A 16,832-nucleotide genomic window follows, 5' to 3' on the forward strand; every position below is an offset into this window, starting at 1 on the left:
GGTTGCCATTTCCTTCTCCAATGTGTGAAAGTGAAAAGTGAAAGTGAAGTCGCTCAGTCATGTCTGACTCGTAGCGACCCCATGGACTGCAGTCTACCAGGCTCCTCTGTCCATGGGATTTTCTAGGCAAGAGTACTGGAGTGGCTTGCCATTGCCTTCTCCGTCTAACATGTTAGGCTATGGTTTTTCCCGTGGTCATGTATGGATGTGAGAGTTGGACAGTGAAGAAAGCTGATCGCCCAAGAATTGATGCTTTTGAACTGTGGTGTTGGAGAAGACTCTTGAGAGTCCCTTGGACTGCAAGGGGATCCAATCAGTCCATTCTAAAGGGGATCAATCCTGGGTGTTCATTGGAAGGACTGATGCTAAAGCTGAAACTCCAAAACTTTGGCCACCTCATGCGACGAGTTGACTCACTGGAAAAGACTCTGATGCTGGGAGGGATTGGGGGCAGAAGGAGAAGGGGACGACAGAGAATGAGATGGCTGGATGGCATCACCGACTCGATGGACATGAGTTTGAGTGAACTAACTCCTGGAGTTGGTGATGGACAGGGAGGCCTGGCGTGCTGTGATTCATGGGGTCGCAAAGCGTTGGACATGACTGAGCGACTGAACTGAACTGAAGTGAACTGAACATGTTACAACTTGTTTACAAAAATGGAAGGTATCCATTTGACTGACGGTTTTAAATCCTAGCCCAACACTTTGAGGAATGTCTTCTTGAATTTGAGGGTGAGGAGAGGCATACCTGAAGAGAGGGTCCACTTTTGCAATCTTTTATTTAAAAAATGCTATTAAAAATATAGAGTGTGTGATTTTTATGTGTACAGTTTAAATGTGAATATTCATGTATCCACCACTCAGCTTAATAAAGAAAACATTACTGTTCTCTTTGAAATTGCCTGTGTGCCCTTTCCAGTAGTTGCATTAATTTTAGAAAATAAATTTTTGTGTTAAATTGTAGAATAGTAACAGTGTGGAGTATTTAGAACTTTGCTGTTGTTGTTTAGTCACTAAGGCATGTCTGACTCTTTTGCAACCTCATAGACTGTAGCCCTGGAGAAGGCAATGGCAAGCCACTCCAGTACTCTTGCCTAGAAAATCCCATGGACAGAAGAGCCTGGTGGGCTACAGTCCATGGGGTCCCTACTAGTCGGACAAGACTGAGCGAATTCACTTTCACTTTTCACTTTCACACATTGGAGAAGGAAATGGCAACCCACTCCAGTGTTCTTGCCTGGAGAATCCCAGGGATGGCGGAGCCTGGTGGGCTGACGTCTATGGGGTCGCACAGAGTCGGACACGACTGAAGTGACTTAGCAGCAGCAGCAGACTGTAGCCCATCAGGCTCCTCTGTCCATGGGATTGCCCAGGCAAGAATACTGGAGTGGGTTGCCATTTCCTTCTCCAGGGGATCTTCCTGACCCAGGGATCAAACCTGCATCTCCTGCATTGGCAGGCTATTCTTTACTAGTGAGCCACAGGGGAAGCCCATAGTTAGGATTTTGTAAGAAGGAAAAAATTGCTAATGTGATTATTGTTTTGGCATGATTTCTTTTTTTACTTGTATGTGTTTTTACATTTTAATGTAGTTATAGCTTTCTCATGCATGATTAGCATTATCTGATACTGTTAAAGTCCTCACAATAACTTTTTAAATAAATAACACATATATGTATTGCAAATTCAAAAGGTACCAAAAGGTATACAGTGAAAAGCAAGTCTTCCTCCTACTTTCTTTTCTCTTTTCTTTCCCTCGAGCTGCTTGCTTTTTATAGGTTTGTGGATTATAGTCTTTCTTTTAATGATTGCACAACTGTCCATCTAGGGCAATGTTTTTCTGACTTCAGGTTATAATTGGTGAAATGCAAAATTAATTTAGTGAGGCTCCACAAGCCTTGCTTGTTTTTTTAATGAAATAGATTAGGATAGAAAACAACAGAGAGCCTCACACATAATAAAGATAAATATTGTTTGAAGAAACTTTTTTGGTTCAGTTTTGTACACATGCACATGTGCGCACACACTCTCATACAAGCACATACTGTTTTACTACTTAAAATGTAATTTTTTTTACTATGGGTCATGGTCAAAAATGAAGCACGGCCACCTGATGTGGAGAGCCAACTCGCTGGAAAAGACCGTGATGCTGGGAAAAATTGAGGGCAGGAGGAGTTGCGGGCAGCAGAGAATGAGATGGTTAGATGGCTTCATTGAATCAACAGACATGAGTTTGAGCAAACTCTAGGAGATAGTGAAGAACAGAGAAGCCTGATGTGCTGCAGTCCATGGGGTCACAGAGTTGGATACAACTTAGCCACTGAACAACAACAAATGGTCAAAAAACACTTGAAATTTACCAATCTAGTAATGGCTGAGGTGGAATTTGTTTCTCATTTTCATTATTATATATAATTTGGGAACATGCATTTTTTTCCCTCATACTTTGAAAGTTTTTTTAAGACAGCTTGGCAGAAATGAGGCCACTGAGTCAAAGGATATGAAGATTTTAATTGATCTAGCCAAGATGCTTTCCAAAACCCATATCCCATTTACTATTTAATAAATGCCTTCGGTACTTGGTTCAGGATAAGGTATTTTTATTTCAGTACAGACATTTTTTCCTGTGCAGCACATACGTGATATATGTATATTTTTTTTAAACAAAAATGGGTAATTACTTTTTATCTAAGTAATATAACCTGAATGCTTCCCAGTGTTACTAAATATTCTTCTACAGCCCTGATTTTTATTCTGGGGCAGCCTTCCTTGGATGTAGGTGTAAAGAGTGACCACTCTTGCTTCTCAGACTTGAGTCATTCTTAACCATCTTTATGATTTGTACCATATATACTTTTATTTATTTATCTTTAAATTGACTTTTAAAAAACTTTTTATTTTAAAATAATTTTAGATTTGCAGAAAAGCTGCAAAGATAATACAAGTTCCCTAACTTACCGTTGTTCTGGTACAGTTATCACCTAAGGAATTAATATTGGTATAATGTAAACTATAGACTTAATTTGGACTTCATTAGACTTTCCCATTAAGGTCGTTTTTCTGTTCCACGGTGGAACGTAGGATACCACATTACATTTAGATGTTGTGTCTTAGTCTTCTCCAGCCTACGGCAGTTCGTCAGTTTGTCCTGGTCTTTTATGACCTTGAGATTTTTGAGGAGTACGGGGCAGGTCTTTTGTAGAATGTCCCTCCAGATGGTTTGTTTAGTGTTTTCTCAAAATCAGATTAAGTTTATGGATTGGGGGAAAGAACTCCACAGAGGTGCAATACTCTTCTTAGTGCTTCATGTCAAGGATACATGATGCTGATGTGTCTAATTCCTAGTAATGTTAACTTTGACCACTTGGTTAAATATGTCTGCTAGGTTTCTCCATTGACAAGTTCTTTGTAATCAGTACATATTTCTGAGATAGATACTTTGAAATTGTGCAAGTATACCATTTCTCTTTAAACTCTTACCCACTAATTTTGACAAAACCAAACTGCTGCTGCTGCTGCTGCTGCTAAGTCACTTCAGTCGTGTCCGACTCTGTGTGACCCCATAGATGGAAGCCCACCAGGCTCCCCTGTCCCTGGGATTCTCCAGGCTAAACAAAACTAAAAGCAAACAAAAATACATATACTTTCTTAAGCACTGGCCTAGTCAATGAAATCAGTGAAAAGGGGGTTAATAGCTGGCTTTTTTAAAAAAAAAATACACATTATGATAAATATAAAAGCATTAAAATTTTTTTAAAAAATATTCTTATACCACTTACAATCATCTTATAGACACTGCACAAAAATCTTGGACCGCTCTAAGGTGCTAATGACCAAGTGGTTTAGGTACTATGGTGATATTGTTGACCCCTTATTAGGATCATGCAGTTATAGCTGTGTAGTTATAGCAGTGTCGTTGGTTGGTTTCTTTAGTTCATATGTTAACAATTTATTAATTGGACGATGTATGGAACCCTAAACTAGGCTCAGGTTAAGACATAGGCTAGTAGGAGAAACGAGCTGAATAAGCCTTGATGCACTAAAATACAAGGCAGTGAACACAGCAGGCACTGGAGTTGTAGACTGTTCTAAGGAATACAGTAGGTGGGAGTAGAGAATCCAGTCGAATCTGGGAAAATCAGGGGAGACAGCATGGAGGAGGTGGTATGGCCTGGACCCACATTTCCCACTGCTTTGCCTAGATCTTATTCTGAGGGATACTCCTTTCTGAGACTCAAAGTTTTTCCTTGGTTACATCGTGGAAAAGCCATTTGAGTCCACATTCCTCTTATTCCTCTATCTCCTTTTTCCTCACTTTGTACCCTGCCTCCCCCATCCTGATGTTTCAGTCATGACAGATAAGATCTTGGTTGAGCTTGGAGTTCTGAGCCAAGTAAACATGGGAAGCCCATTCTGGAAGAGTGAATGTTTCTTCCAGAGGGGGTGAGGGATACTGCCTCCTTGGTCCAGTTGTTCTTGGCCCCAAGACTGTGTTTATGTGGCCCAGTGTTAAAGTGCTTGTACTTAACAAGGGGCAGTGTTCAGGGGCCTGTGAATTTGAGAGATTCTGGAAATTAGCCCATGTATAGGCTCTCCAAGAGACTAACAGATATTCCAAGAGACTGGATCAACACACTTGAGTCCTTTGTGTCCTGGGGATCTGAACTTTGAGCTTCATATTGAGGATTGTGAGCTGAGTGGAGATGGACGAGGGCTGGAAAGCTGGCGCGTGGAAGGAGAGTGTGCTCAATCCAGCATGAAGAGGTCCAGGAGCCACTTCATCACAGGGTAGTGGGATCTAGGATCACTATAGACTGCACCCACACTTTCCTAGTTCAGAGCCTTGGGGTTAGAGGGGCATGGGTAGGAAATGGGTCAGAGGCCGGTGGGATTAGAGCAGGAATAAGGACCTGGAAGAATTTCTTTACATAAAATGCAGGACTTGAGCAAAGAATAGATATTTCTGTTTCCCCAGGAAGGCTGTGAAGCCAAGTATATGCAGCAGTGGCTAGCACACGAGACGTCCTGCCAGCTATGGTTCTTGACCAGAGGAGGGCTGGGGTTGCCATCTGGAGGGAGACATTTGTTTTGTCAATTCAAAGCCCTGGTAGAGCTCATGAACAGACTGCTTGATTGGCAGTAAGCAGATTGCCTTCCAAGAGAACTTAGATATTGCCAGTTCTTCTGCTTTCTAAAGGCTGCTTTGTCTCAGACTGATTGCTAGGAGTGAGTCCCTGGCAGAGCTGCAGTTTTCCTCAAAGCACTTCCCGGGCCCTTTCCTAATTTTCCCATCTTATGTTTGGTGTCTTTCTTCTCTCTCCAGCTCTTCTTAGGGAGGAAGCCTGAATATCCCATCTTTCCCTCCAGGAAAGGTTGCCTTTTGTTGTTGGTGGTCTTCTTCTATCTGATCCCAGGCAGATGACTCTGCTAAAAGTAGATGAAGACTTTGTAGCCCCTGAAACAAGAAATCTTTCTGCTGCTTTGGACTCATTCAGGAAGCAAGGGGACTGGGTGACTAGGATAGAACAACAGGTCTGGGTGACTGCCAAAGAACAATACAATAGAACATTGACGCTAGAGGGGCCCACTGGAGAACCGCTAGTTCCAACAGCCATCTCACTATATGCAGGAAAAGGCAGCGGTCCTATGGGGCACAAGGACTTGCTCACGATCTCACCGCCCTGTAACCAGGACCTGATGACTCTTTCTCTGCTCATGGATTTTTAGTTTTTCCCTTCTTAATCACATTGCCATTCAGAGTTAGAAAAGGAGAATCCCAGGGATGGGGGAGCCTGGTGGGCTTCCGTCTATGGGGTCACACAGAGTCGGACACGACTGAAGTGACTTTGCAGCAGCAGCAAAGAGCTCTTGTGTAAACCTGCCTGCTCACATGGCAGCCAGAGCCCAGTGTCGGAGAATGGGTGGACACTTGGGTAGGATGGGCTGTTCTCTGTGGCCATGCTGCTGGAGCTGTCTGGTGGGCACTGGGAGCTAGACTCCCTAGATGCATCGAAGTTATTATACTGCATCTCTTAGGCATTCTAGAATCCAACTAGTAATGTTGAGACTGTTGTTGTTTAGTTGCTAAGTCGTGTCCGACTCTTTTGTGAACCTGTGGATTATAGCCCACCTGGCTCCTCTGTCCATGGGATTTCCTAGGCAAGAATAGTGGAGTGGGTTGCCATTCCCTTCTCCAGGGGATCTTCCCAACACAGTGATCTAACCCATGTCTCCTGCATTGGCAGGCAGGTTCTTTACTGCTGAGCCACCTAGGAAGACCAATATTGAGATAACAGCAGCTTTCTTTTCTTGAATTCCAATGCTCCCAAAGTAAAGAGTGACTTTAAAAGATTTATTCTGCTCCTGTGTTTTCACATTTGGCATTTCAGTTTATAAAGGACAAGAATAGAGTATCATCTCTTATAGTGACCAAATCTAGAATCTGTATGCTCATATACATATATATATATATTTTTTTTTTTCTTCTCTCGAATTCTTTTCTCAAATTCTTTCATCTTCTCGAGGGGACAGCTGTTTCTTTTTTTTTTCTAAGAGTCTTTTTAAATGATTTATTTGACACTTTAATTCATTGCCTGCTCTGAATGATATATGAAAGTAGATAGATTTCAAGGGACTCACGACTGTGGGGGAGATAGGAGTACAAGTAACAGTGATAAAATTATATAAATACCACGATAAAGGCATCTTCAGACTGCTGTGGGCTTGCAGAGTAGACAAACAGATCCCGCCAGGAGATCAAGAACTGTTTCACAGAGGAGGTGGTAACTGAGTTGGGCCTTGAAGGTAATATGGTTTTGCTGGTTGGGCAATGAGAGACACTCAGAAAAGAGGAACAGTGTGAGCAGTCGGGGAGGAAGAGAAAAAAAAAATGCAGTTTTCAAAGCAGCAGGCACTGTGCTGTGCTTGTGCCTATATTAGAGTGGTAGTGGCAGATGAAGCCAAAGAGATTTCAAATTTTGGTGGTGACGTCTGTCATGGGAGGGGTTTGGACTTAGTCACACCGCTGTTGCTGTTAGTTAGGTCTTAATTATTTTTCCCCCAGAGAGTAGTTTTCAGTTTCTTTTTTGTAATGGAAAAACATTTATTTTTTTTCAAACAGTATTTATACCCATCTCCAAATTATATAAAACATAGGATGGCTTTTTAAAGTAAATGTGTATTTTCAGTAAGCATTGTGACCAGCACAGTGGAGGTGAGAGAAAGCATTTTTGTGCTTGAATGGAGCTGACCCGCGAGAACCTTCTCATCTGGGCGCTGGGCCGTTCCCGAATCCTGCACAGTCTGGCAGTAACTGTGGTGGTGGAGTGCCTGTGAGTGGGCTCTCTGGGAATGGGAAGGACTGTAAAACCCTGGAGTGCGTCCCCAGAAGAGTGACCTTACGAGAGAAGTTCTGGGAAACAAACCGCAGGGAGACTTTACAGGAATTTTTGGTTGAGCCCACAGGCAAGGCACATGAGGAAAAGAGATGTAATTATAGTTTGTAAGTCTATGAAAAGATGCAATGAGTGACATGAAATAGCCATTCTAAGTTTCTTCTTCCTGTTGGACAGGAAGGAATGGGGTTTTATGCATTCATTCAGCAGATTTTTACTGTGTGCCAGCTGTAAGCTGGGCCGTATACTAAATGCAGAGAAGAAGGTGGTTAGCAAAACAGTCAAGGTTCCTGCTCCTAAGAAACTTGGGGGGAAGCACATAATGGCACAAGGGAGCAATTACAGATTATGGTGAGTGCCATGGGGGGTAAGTCCTCATTCAGACTGGAGGGTCGCAGACTTCTCTTAGGAAGTGAGAGGCAAGTTGAGCCGAATAAGATTCAGCCAGGCAAAGACTATGGTGTAGGGGAGTGTCCAAGGCAAAGGGGAACAGTCTGGAGAAACTCTGACACTTTGGGGAACTAAAAGGAGGCCCACAGAGCTGGCACCCAGAGCGGGAGGGCAGGAAACGTGCTGAGAGGAGGCTGGAGAAGGAAGAGTCATACAGGGCCTTATAGGGACATGGGAAGATTTTAGATTTTACTCTGAATGCAGTGGGGAGCCATTGAAGTGTGTTAAGCAGGAAATGACATTATTTAGTGTAAATGGGCGGAGAAGGCAATGGCACCCCATTCCAATACTGTTGCCTGGAAAATCCCATGGACGGAGGAGCCTGGTGGGCTGCAGTCCATGGGGTCACGAAGAGTCGGACACGACTGAGTGACTTCACTTTCATTTTTCACTTTCACACATTGGAGAAGGAAATGGCAACCCACTCCAGTGTTCTTGCCTGGAGAATCCCAGGGACGGGGGAGCCTGGTGGGCCCGTCTGTGGGGTCACACGGAGTTGGACATGACTGAAGCGACTTAGCAGCAGCAGCAGTGTAAAAGGGTGATTCAGACACCTCCATGGGGAATGGAGCTGTGAGGGCAAGAGTGAAAGCTGGGGCAGTCAGGAGGTTTTCGTTGCAGTTAAGGGGAGTGATTGCGGTGGCAATGAGGTGCAGAAAAATGGACAGATGAAAGATATATCTAGGAAGTAACATTGTTTGGAGTCGGTAAGTGGATTGGCTGTGGGCCAGAAAGAAGTAGGGATGCACAAAGGTATCTCCTTGTCAGTACAAGTCTGCATGGGGACTCCCAGCAGACCACACAGGTTACAAGTTCCTGTCTTTCCGGAAAGGTCAGGTAGGATTGATCTGAATCCAACCTTGCAGAGGCAGCAGGATTCAGCTGACCTCTTGCTCTGCCCAGTTCAAGGAACTTACACACAGTAGCAGCACCCAGCAGAGATTCCAGTTCTCCCACTAGTGGGGCCCTTACAGTGTCCCTGTCTGCCCCCCAACCCCACCCCCGCGGGGCCAAGGCCCTAAGGAACCACCGTGACCCCAGTGTGCCACTAGGGGGAGCATGGCCTGCATTCTGTGTCAGGTCTGGTCAGGAGGGCTTTTTGAAGTTTGCATTAGAGAGAGAGTAAAGGCAGCTTTAGTAATCCGCCTTGACCCTTCATGCTTCTTAGAGGAATGCCTGGTATATGGTGTTTGTTGTTTAGTCGCTAAGTCGTGTCTGACTCTTTGCCAACTCATGGACTGTAGCCCGCCAGGCTCCTCTGTCCATGGGATTTCCCAGGCAAGAATACTGGAGTGGGTTGCTGTTTCCTTCTCCAGGGGATCTTCCCGACCCAGAAATCAAACCAAAGCCTCCTTCATTGCAGGTGAATTCTTCACTGCTGAGCCACCAAGGAAACCCACTCAGTAAACATGAGCTGGTATTATAGCTGTGGTTAGTGTCTTATTGTAGACACGAATGGGTGTTGCCTCTTGTTTCTCAGTGTGGAGACTGGGCATGTGGAATGTGCATTTTAGGGATCCGGAGACGAGCAGAGGACTGCCTGTTGGGAACAGGACAAGGGAGAAGGTGAGTGATTTGATGGTGTTTCCCTTGCCCTTTCATCCTGTCCTTCACGGACAGGGGACACTAGGGCCTTTGAGGAATTCCTGAGTTGGTATTTGGGTCAGGGTGTTGCATTGGGTATTTCTAGTGGCTGGTTGAGTATGCCCTCTTTGACACTCCGGTTGCTTCACTGAAGCAGCAGTGTCCCCCACTTAGGGTTGGTGCCACCCTGTTATTTCCTGCTGGATTTTGTGATGCTCTTCCTACCTTATGTCCTGCATGTATTGACCTTTTAAACTAGAGTGAATTGAAGTCTTGTTTTAAGAAATTTACTATAATACTGAAGGTTAGTCAGAAACACAAAGATTCTTCAAGGGGTCTCTGCATTAAAGGATATCTCTAGCAATGCTTGAGGAAACAACATTGAAAAATATGGGGCTTCCTTGGTGGTTTAGATGGTGAAGAATTTGCCTGCAATACAGGAGACCCAGGTTCGATCCCTGGGTTGGGAAGATCCCCTGGAGAAGGAAATGGCAACCCACTCTAGTATTCTTGCCTGGAGAATTCCATGGACAGAGGAGACTGGTGAGTTATAGCCCGTGGGGTCGCAAAGAGTCGGACAGGACTGAGCAGCTAACACATATTGAAAAGTATCTTCCTTGAGCCTCTTTGTCCTTTTCTAGGGGGCATACCTACTGCCCCAGGTTTTTGTCTGTGATGAAGAGCAGCTGAGATGAATGAAATTCTTAGCTCAGGGCCTGATTTAAGGAGAATGCTTTCACACACATCTTTTCATGCTTACCCAGACCTGTCACTTGCCCAGAGGACGGGTTTTATGGGTAAAAGCTGGAAGGCTTGGTGACTTCTCAAGGGCATATGGCTGTCTTCTGACCCTGGCTTTGGCTGGTGCCCTTGGAACTGCTCTACTTAGTACAGGAAATAGAGCTGAAAGGCTTGGGCATTATTTGTAGATCAGCTATCTTCTGGTTCTGTGACCTGGGGCAAGTTATTTGACCTCTCTTTTAGATTTTTTAAAAAAAAATCTGTTAAATTAGTATGATAACAGGAATCCCAACTCCGGGTCTATTGGGTTTGAGAGATGAGCCAAGATTTGTGAGAGATTTTTGGAAAATTATAAGGTAATGTATAGCTGTAGGGCAGGACTCTTTTTCTCTAATCTGTACACCAGTATGTTTCACATCTCATAGAGGCTATCTCAGAGCTGAAAGGATGAGAATTGAGCCTATCTTATCATGACTCAGAAGGAGTCTTTATCTTCCCCAGGGAATCCAGCCCTGTATCTCATGACTGGCTGTCAGAAAAGTTGTTAGTTTGTAAGATCAGATGGCAGTGTACTTTAAAGGAAAGCACCAGGCTAGGGGGTACAGATTGGTCTCTACTGTTAGTACTTCGACTGCCAAACTAACTTTGTTACCGTGGACTAAACATTTGATCCCCTCGAGCCTCAGTTTTCCCATCTATAAAATGGTGATAATGGTGGCTCAGATGGTAAAGAATCTGCCCACAATGCAGGAGACCCGGCTTCAATCACTGGATAGGGAAGATGCGCTGGAGAATGGAATGGAACCCACTCTGGTATTCTTGCCTGGAGAATTCCGTGGACAGAGGAGCCTGGTGGGCTACAGTCCACAGGATCGCAAAAGAGTTGGACATGACTGAGTGACTAACACAATATGACAATATGTTTCAAAAGGTTTTGAGGATCAAACAAGATAGATCCTGTAAAAGAATATTACACAATAGAAATGTGGACCCGGGAATTAAACTTTGAGGATTTGCTGTGTTCCAGTCACTGTGCTAGCTCTTGGTCAGGACTGATATCATTTCTGACTTTGACAGCAGCTCGCAGAAAGCCTGGGCTTTTAGCTGTATCTATATCGCATTTGTTGCTTGGGCTGTGACTCTGGACTTGCCCAGGATGCTTACTGGTGCTGACTGAGTCTTTCCTCTCCATCGCAGGAAGATGAGAGACTGCTTTGGCACCGGCGCTAGTACCATGTGTCACTGCACTGGTTAAAGTCATCGCCCTAACCTGGGCAGGCAGCAAGGTAAGCAGAGAGGCCCGTCCAGGCGAGCTCCTGAGATGTGAGTGCATTTCCGCCTCAGCCCGCTGCCCGGAAAACCCCAAGTGCACAAACAAGTCAAGGCAGGGCATCTGGGTCCTCCCTACCCTCGCTCCAGGACCCAGAGGAAGGGCTGGCTTCCCCTCCCAAGCGTTCCAGCTGACTCCCTCCCCCCCTCACCCCCCTCCCCAGCCGGGACTCTTCCAAGTTATAAAAAATGAGACACTGGAGGGGGACAAAACAAGTCCACTCACTGTCTTCTCCCTTGTCCCCTCTGAGCTGCTGAAGCGAGTTCCCAGGAGCAGCCCAGAGCCCTTGTCTGGCTGGAAGGGAGGTAGGAGGAGTGGAATGCGTGCGGAGCCCGAGCTGATCAAAAGACAGTGCTGTTCCGTGAAAGCCTCCCAGAACCGAGGGAGAGAGGGGGGGACTGCGAGGGGGTGGGGGTGAGGGGAGAGGGAGGGAGGGAGGGAGAGATCGAGCGAGCGCTGGCGAGAACAGGGTCTCCATGACGACTGGCCTGGCCGGCCAGCAGTGCTCCACTTATTTGGCTGGAAGGAGCGCCACGAAAGGTCAGAGGAAGGAGCTGTGGGAAGCTCGCAGCAGGTATCGGAGCCGGAGCGAGTGGATTTGGGGGCCCTGGGCTCCCTAACAGACTGTGGTGTGGGCCAGACTCTGCCGAGAATGGAGTGGGCAGGAAAGCACCGGGACTTTCAGGTAAGTCAGCTCCCGGCTGGGATTGTTTTTCCTCCTTTCCTGGCCATAGTCTTGGGCTGTTTTCTGGGAGGCCGGCGAGTGCCTGTATGCTCTTCTCTGCTCAGGGTTTGGGGCTCAGGAATGATGTCATGTTCCAACAGTTGGATTCTATTAGCTTACGGAGGAGGGAAGCAGCCAGTTTTCTTGACTTTGCAAATCTAGCTGATCTCACTTCTGCTGAACCTGAGGTGTTTAGACTTCACTATAGGAATCATCATCTTACTTTGATTTAGCACAAAGGCTCAGGAAATTTTACGGGAAGAGTCTTTTATGTAGGGAAAAAAAAAAGGAATTATCATCACTCCCGCGGTGTGTTTGTAGTTCTTACATGGAAACTCCAGTTTCTTTTGAGTGGCTAGGTTTGTTCTAGTGAACACTGTTGTCTTTTGGTGCTGCTATGTCTAACCTAATGAAAAAAATAAAAGCTAATTAACTCAGCTGGGAGCTGCGGTGAGCTCCAAGTCTCTCTGGGGTAGTTATTAGGAGAGAGGGACTGTCCTAGGGATGTCTGAACCAGGGTCGGTCTCTCCTCTCTCTCTGTCTCCCAGGTAGCCTGGTAAAAAGCAAGCTGACCTCCTTTATTATTAATAAGATCCATCACAGGTTTTCCTAAATAAATGTATGGGGTGGAGGCCGGGGGTGTCTGGCGGGAGTGGGACCTGTCAAGAGGTTCCTTATCCCGATATCTCTGAGTGAGTTGCTGCTCAGAGCTAGGTTACCCGAGGAGACATGAAGTACTGTGCTTGTGCTGAATGGATTCCCTGGTTAATGTTTGAATCAAGGCTCAGGGCATGTGGTGTCTGTGCCACGTACTCCTACACTGTTTGTCCTGTGTTTCTGTAAAACGTATCCTGACCTAGAGGACTGGTGTGTGGTGAATTTAGTGTGGCCTCGGAGAGGAGATCATTCCAGAAAGGCTCTTGTATAGGTGATGGGATCGCTAAGGTTGTCAGTGATCTCATCGGGAGGTTTCATCGGTGGACACTCCCTGCAGTGGAGACCCCTCAGGGGGACGTGCTTCTGCTTCAGCCATGTTATATCTTAAACTTACTCCTGGGCCTTAGGAGGCTCGGTGGCTGCTTTTGGTTTCCCTGTGGGATGAGGGAACAGCTGCGGTCCTAGCTCTTTGGTTTTTCTTCTTGAACTTTCTGAACAGAGTGTCTTTTGTACTCTGGCACACAATGAGGGGGCCTTCTGATTAACTTCGGGTCAGCTTGCCAATGAAAGCACTGGCCGTGTCTTGAATCGGGCTCCCTGAATGTGTACATGCGTGCATCACTCTTGTGGCCTGAGGCTCCACAAGGGTGAACTCAGTGGCCCTGGACCTCGGACAGGCCACTTATAAAGCAGTGCTTCCTTTTATTCCACTCTAGGGCTCCTCTGCTTGGTTGACACCTCGATTAACTGGGGGGAAATGGCCTGGTGCTGTTGGCTGGGACTCAAGTCAGGGGATGTGAAGAGGAGTTGCCCTTTGGTGAGCAACACAAATCCAGGATCTCAGTTCTCCTCTACTTGTGTGGATGTAGCTGGGCAGCTCCTTCAATTTTATGTCCCTTGCTCATGTGAAGCGGAGAAGGCACTGGTGACCCACTCCAGTACTCTTGCCTGGAAAATCCCATGGACGGAGGAGCCTGGAGGCTGCCGTCCCTGGGGTCATATAGAGTCGGACATGACTGATGAGACTTAGCAGCAGCAGCAGCTCATGTGAAGAGGGCCAGCAGACGCTCTTTCTTCTGGTGTAGCAGAATGATAATAGCTTCGGGTTTAGGAGACTTGAATTGTGGCTAGGTCTTGCTACTCACCATTCAGGTAGCCATTGGCAAGACTCTCAACTTCTACAACCTTCAGATTTATTGGCTGGTGAGATGGAGGTAATGATAATAGTTTCTCCACAGTACTGTTGGGAGGAGCAAATGAAACAATTTCCACGGAAGAAGTTTAAACCAGTCAAGACCTATATAATGTAAGATGTTCTGAGCTGACCCTTGAAGAATGCTCCCTCTCTTCTGGAAAGTCACTTTGCTGTCTGTTCTGGTTTTCCCATTTATAAAGGCCCCTCTTCTTTTTTGCATTTATAAATAAAAACGAGAAAAACCTTTGAAAACTTCAAGATGTTAAAGGAAACATATAGGCAAGTTTAGTAAGAGTGATGGTCACTATAGGCTTGGAGCCTCATAAATGATCCTTGAGAGATGAAGCTTTCTTTGGGTCCCCTGATTCACGTTTTTTTGTTTAGAGGAGAGGGATTCCAAGAGACCCCTTGGCTTTTCCAGTGTCCCACAGCTAGCTGCCTGGCGTTTACAGAGTCAGATTTTAGGAGCTGGAAGGGAAGCTACTGGTTGCTAGGGCCCGTTCCCTCATCCTGTTAGGTTGTGCTTGGAAAACTGTTCCGAGGGAACCCAGAGGCTTTTCTTCTCGGTCCTGGGTTTTAAAGGCAGGGTTCTAACTGGCAGGAAGAATTATTGCTCTGAATGTTCCTTGGGGGCTGGGCAGCTGTCTTAGGAACCTGTGGCTACAGCTAAGAGGGAAACAAGAAAGAAAGAAAGAAATGAGGAAGTGGGAATTCCAAGGGCAGAGATACTCGATATGCCCTGGGACTGTGCCAGGGAACAGAATTGCAAGGGAGCGGGGAGCTTCTGGGCAAGGGCATGCCAGCTCTGTCCTCAGGGACACCAGGAGGCTCCTGGGTACTAGGCGGGATCACGGGGGCGGGGGGGGTGGCTGGTGCCCCCCCTGCCGCCTCAGCTCTTGTTGTAAGGCAGGGGCACACCTGGCAGCCAGGCCCTGGAGTGGTGCCTAGGAAGAAGCCCCTGAACAGATGAAAAAAAGAACAAAAAACAAACAAAAACAACAGAGCCTTTTTTTCCAGGTGAGTCTTGTCCTAGCAGCCTCTCTAGCCTGGGGGAAGCTGTCCACAGCTTAGCACGGGTCTGCAGCTGTTTCCCGCTCCTTCAGTCCAGCTTCCCAGAGCTGAGTCACAAATTGGACCCCTGCATGTTCCTTAAGGATTAAAAAGTAACATGTCTGTTCTCACTCTCTCTCTCCCACTTCTTCTACAGCTCTTCCTGAGCTCCCCAGCCCTGGGCTCCTTCTGTCTACAAAATTAGAATTATCAGTAACCTGGGGAAGTTGAAACTTTGAAATACACTGGAGGACAAGCCAAGGCCATCCTCAGTTCTGCTGGCTCTGCCCCGTCCCTGGAATGAAGGGCGTGGGGGTCCCGTTTGGAGCGGTGCCCTGACTCCAGATATCTGGCCATTCTGCTGGCCGGGGACTAGGAGGGGTGTGCCCCACTCCCCACCTCATTGGATTCAATGAACTATTTCCAGGAGACCCACCAGTCACCAGAGTGAGGTGGAGGGTCTGAGTCCTGGGCCTTCCAAAGCACCTCCCTGTGGGCTGTTGGGACTGGGAGGCTGAGAGCATATGGTCTGTTGCTTCTCTTAGCTGTTACCTGTCAGTGCCCTGGAGGCTCCTGATGTTTTGTGTGGGGCCCAGGAGAGTTTGCTGAGACAGCCAAGCAGAGGGAAGGCGTGTGGAGCCTGGAGGAGACGGAGGCCAGGCAGCAGCCCCACAGGGCTTTGGCTTGTCTGCCTTCTGGGCCTCCATCTTGACTGGGGAGAACGGGCTGTGGGTAGGGGGAGGGCAAATCTGCTGACACATGAGTGAGTTCTTTGATTTAGAGGAACCGTGGAAAGTGGAGAAGGGGCCAGGAGGGCATGAGAGAAGGGAAAAAAATGACCATCTGGCATGGTCTGCAGAGATCTCTCTCTCTGTGGAAAAACGTGCTTTAGTGAGTGGCTTCTTCTAGGGGTGGGGAGGGAGACCCTGTGCTGTGCTGGGGAGGAGGTGCTTTGTGCACCTGTCCTGGTAGGTGGGTGGGGTGAAATGCTGGGTAAATCTGTCTTGGGAAAACATGCCATGTGATATTGTCTGATAGAAAATATCAGGGTTGGGATGGAGGTCCAAGAGGAAGGGGATATATGTATACATATAGCTGATTCACTCCATTGTACAGCAGAAACTAACACAACACTGTAAAGCAACTCTATTCCAAAGAAAAAAAATCCAAGGACTCTGTTTCTAGCCATAGGCCCTAGAAAGACTGGCCTGAGTGTGTGTGTGTTGAGGGGATAGGAGCATGACAAATGAGTCTAGACTGCCTCATTGAAGGATTTCTCCAACGATCCACTCTCTTATTTTGACTCTGGTATACTGGTATGCTGTTGTTGAGGGGTTGTTGAAATGATCACAATACTCTTCTCATCTGAAAGCTGCACTGTCTATATAAAGGGTGAATTATATGCAATCACGATATGAAGCCTTCTTAACCAAAGCTGACTTGTCCCTGAGAGTTTGTCATGAAACTGTTTCTCAAAGATCCAGACTCTGTTTCTGTGTGACTTGTCGTCACTGAAGGGGATTTGTATGTGAGTTGGCAGTTGGCTAATAGGAGACGTCACAGTGAATGAAGGACTGTTTGAACCTGGGTAAAATCAGATGAACATAGGGTTTGGAGACAAGCTCTGAAGCAGCAGGAAGACTACTGGAAGGAAACAGGAGAGAGGCCCCGGAAGGGGACTGGGGAAAAGGTAGTTCTCAGGGAT

The 16,832-nt window shown here is 46.5% G+C and overlaps 1 protein-coding gene across 7 annotated transcripts in view; it reads left to right on the forward strand.

The window, feature by feature from the left end:
• The window catches only part of DENND2B (DENN domain containing 2B), a 165,059-nt gene that overhangs the window by 32,976 nt on the left and 115,251 nt on the right, over positions 1–16,832 (forward strand). For 2 of the 7 annotated variants that reach the window (XM_055423421.2, XM_055423423.2), the window contains exon 2: positions 11,369–11,457. The gene's annotated coding sequence lies outside the window, so the exon portion shown is untranslated. Of the gene's footprint in view, positions 1–9,294; positions 9,413–11,368; positions 11,458–11,506; positions 11,807–11,923; positions 12,187–16,832 lie in introns of those variants that run through there. The other 5 variants (XM_055423422.2, XM_088843096.1, XM_055423424.2 and 2 more) reach the window with 5 other exon arrangements.

The sequence above is a fragment of the Moschus berezovskii genome, chromosome 14 (genome assembly GCF_049115385.1).
Source record: "Moschus berezovskii isolate FMDL1 chromosome 14, NW_MosBer_1.0, whole genome shotgun sequence".
NCBI classification, from domain to species: domain Eukaryota; kingdom Metazoa; phylum Chordata; class Mammalia; order Artiodactyla; family Moschidae; genus Moschus; species Moschus berezovskii.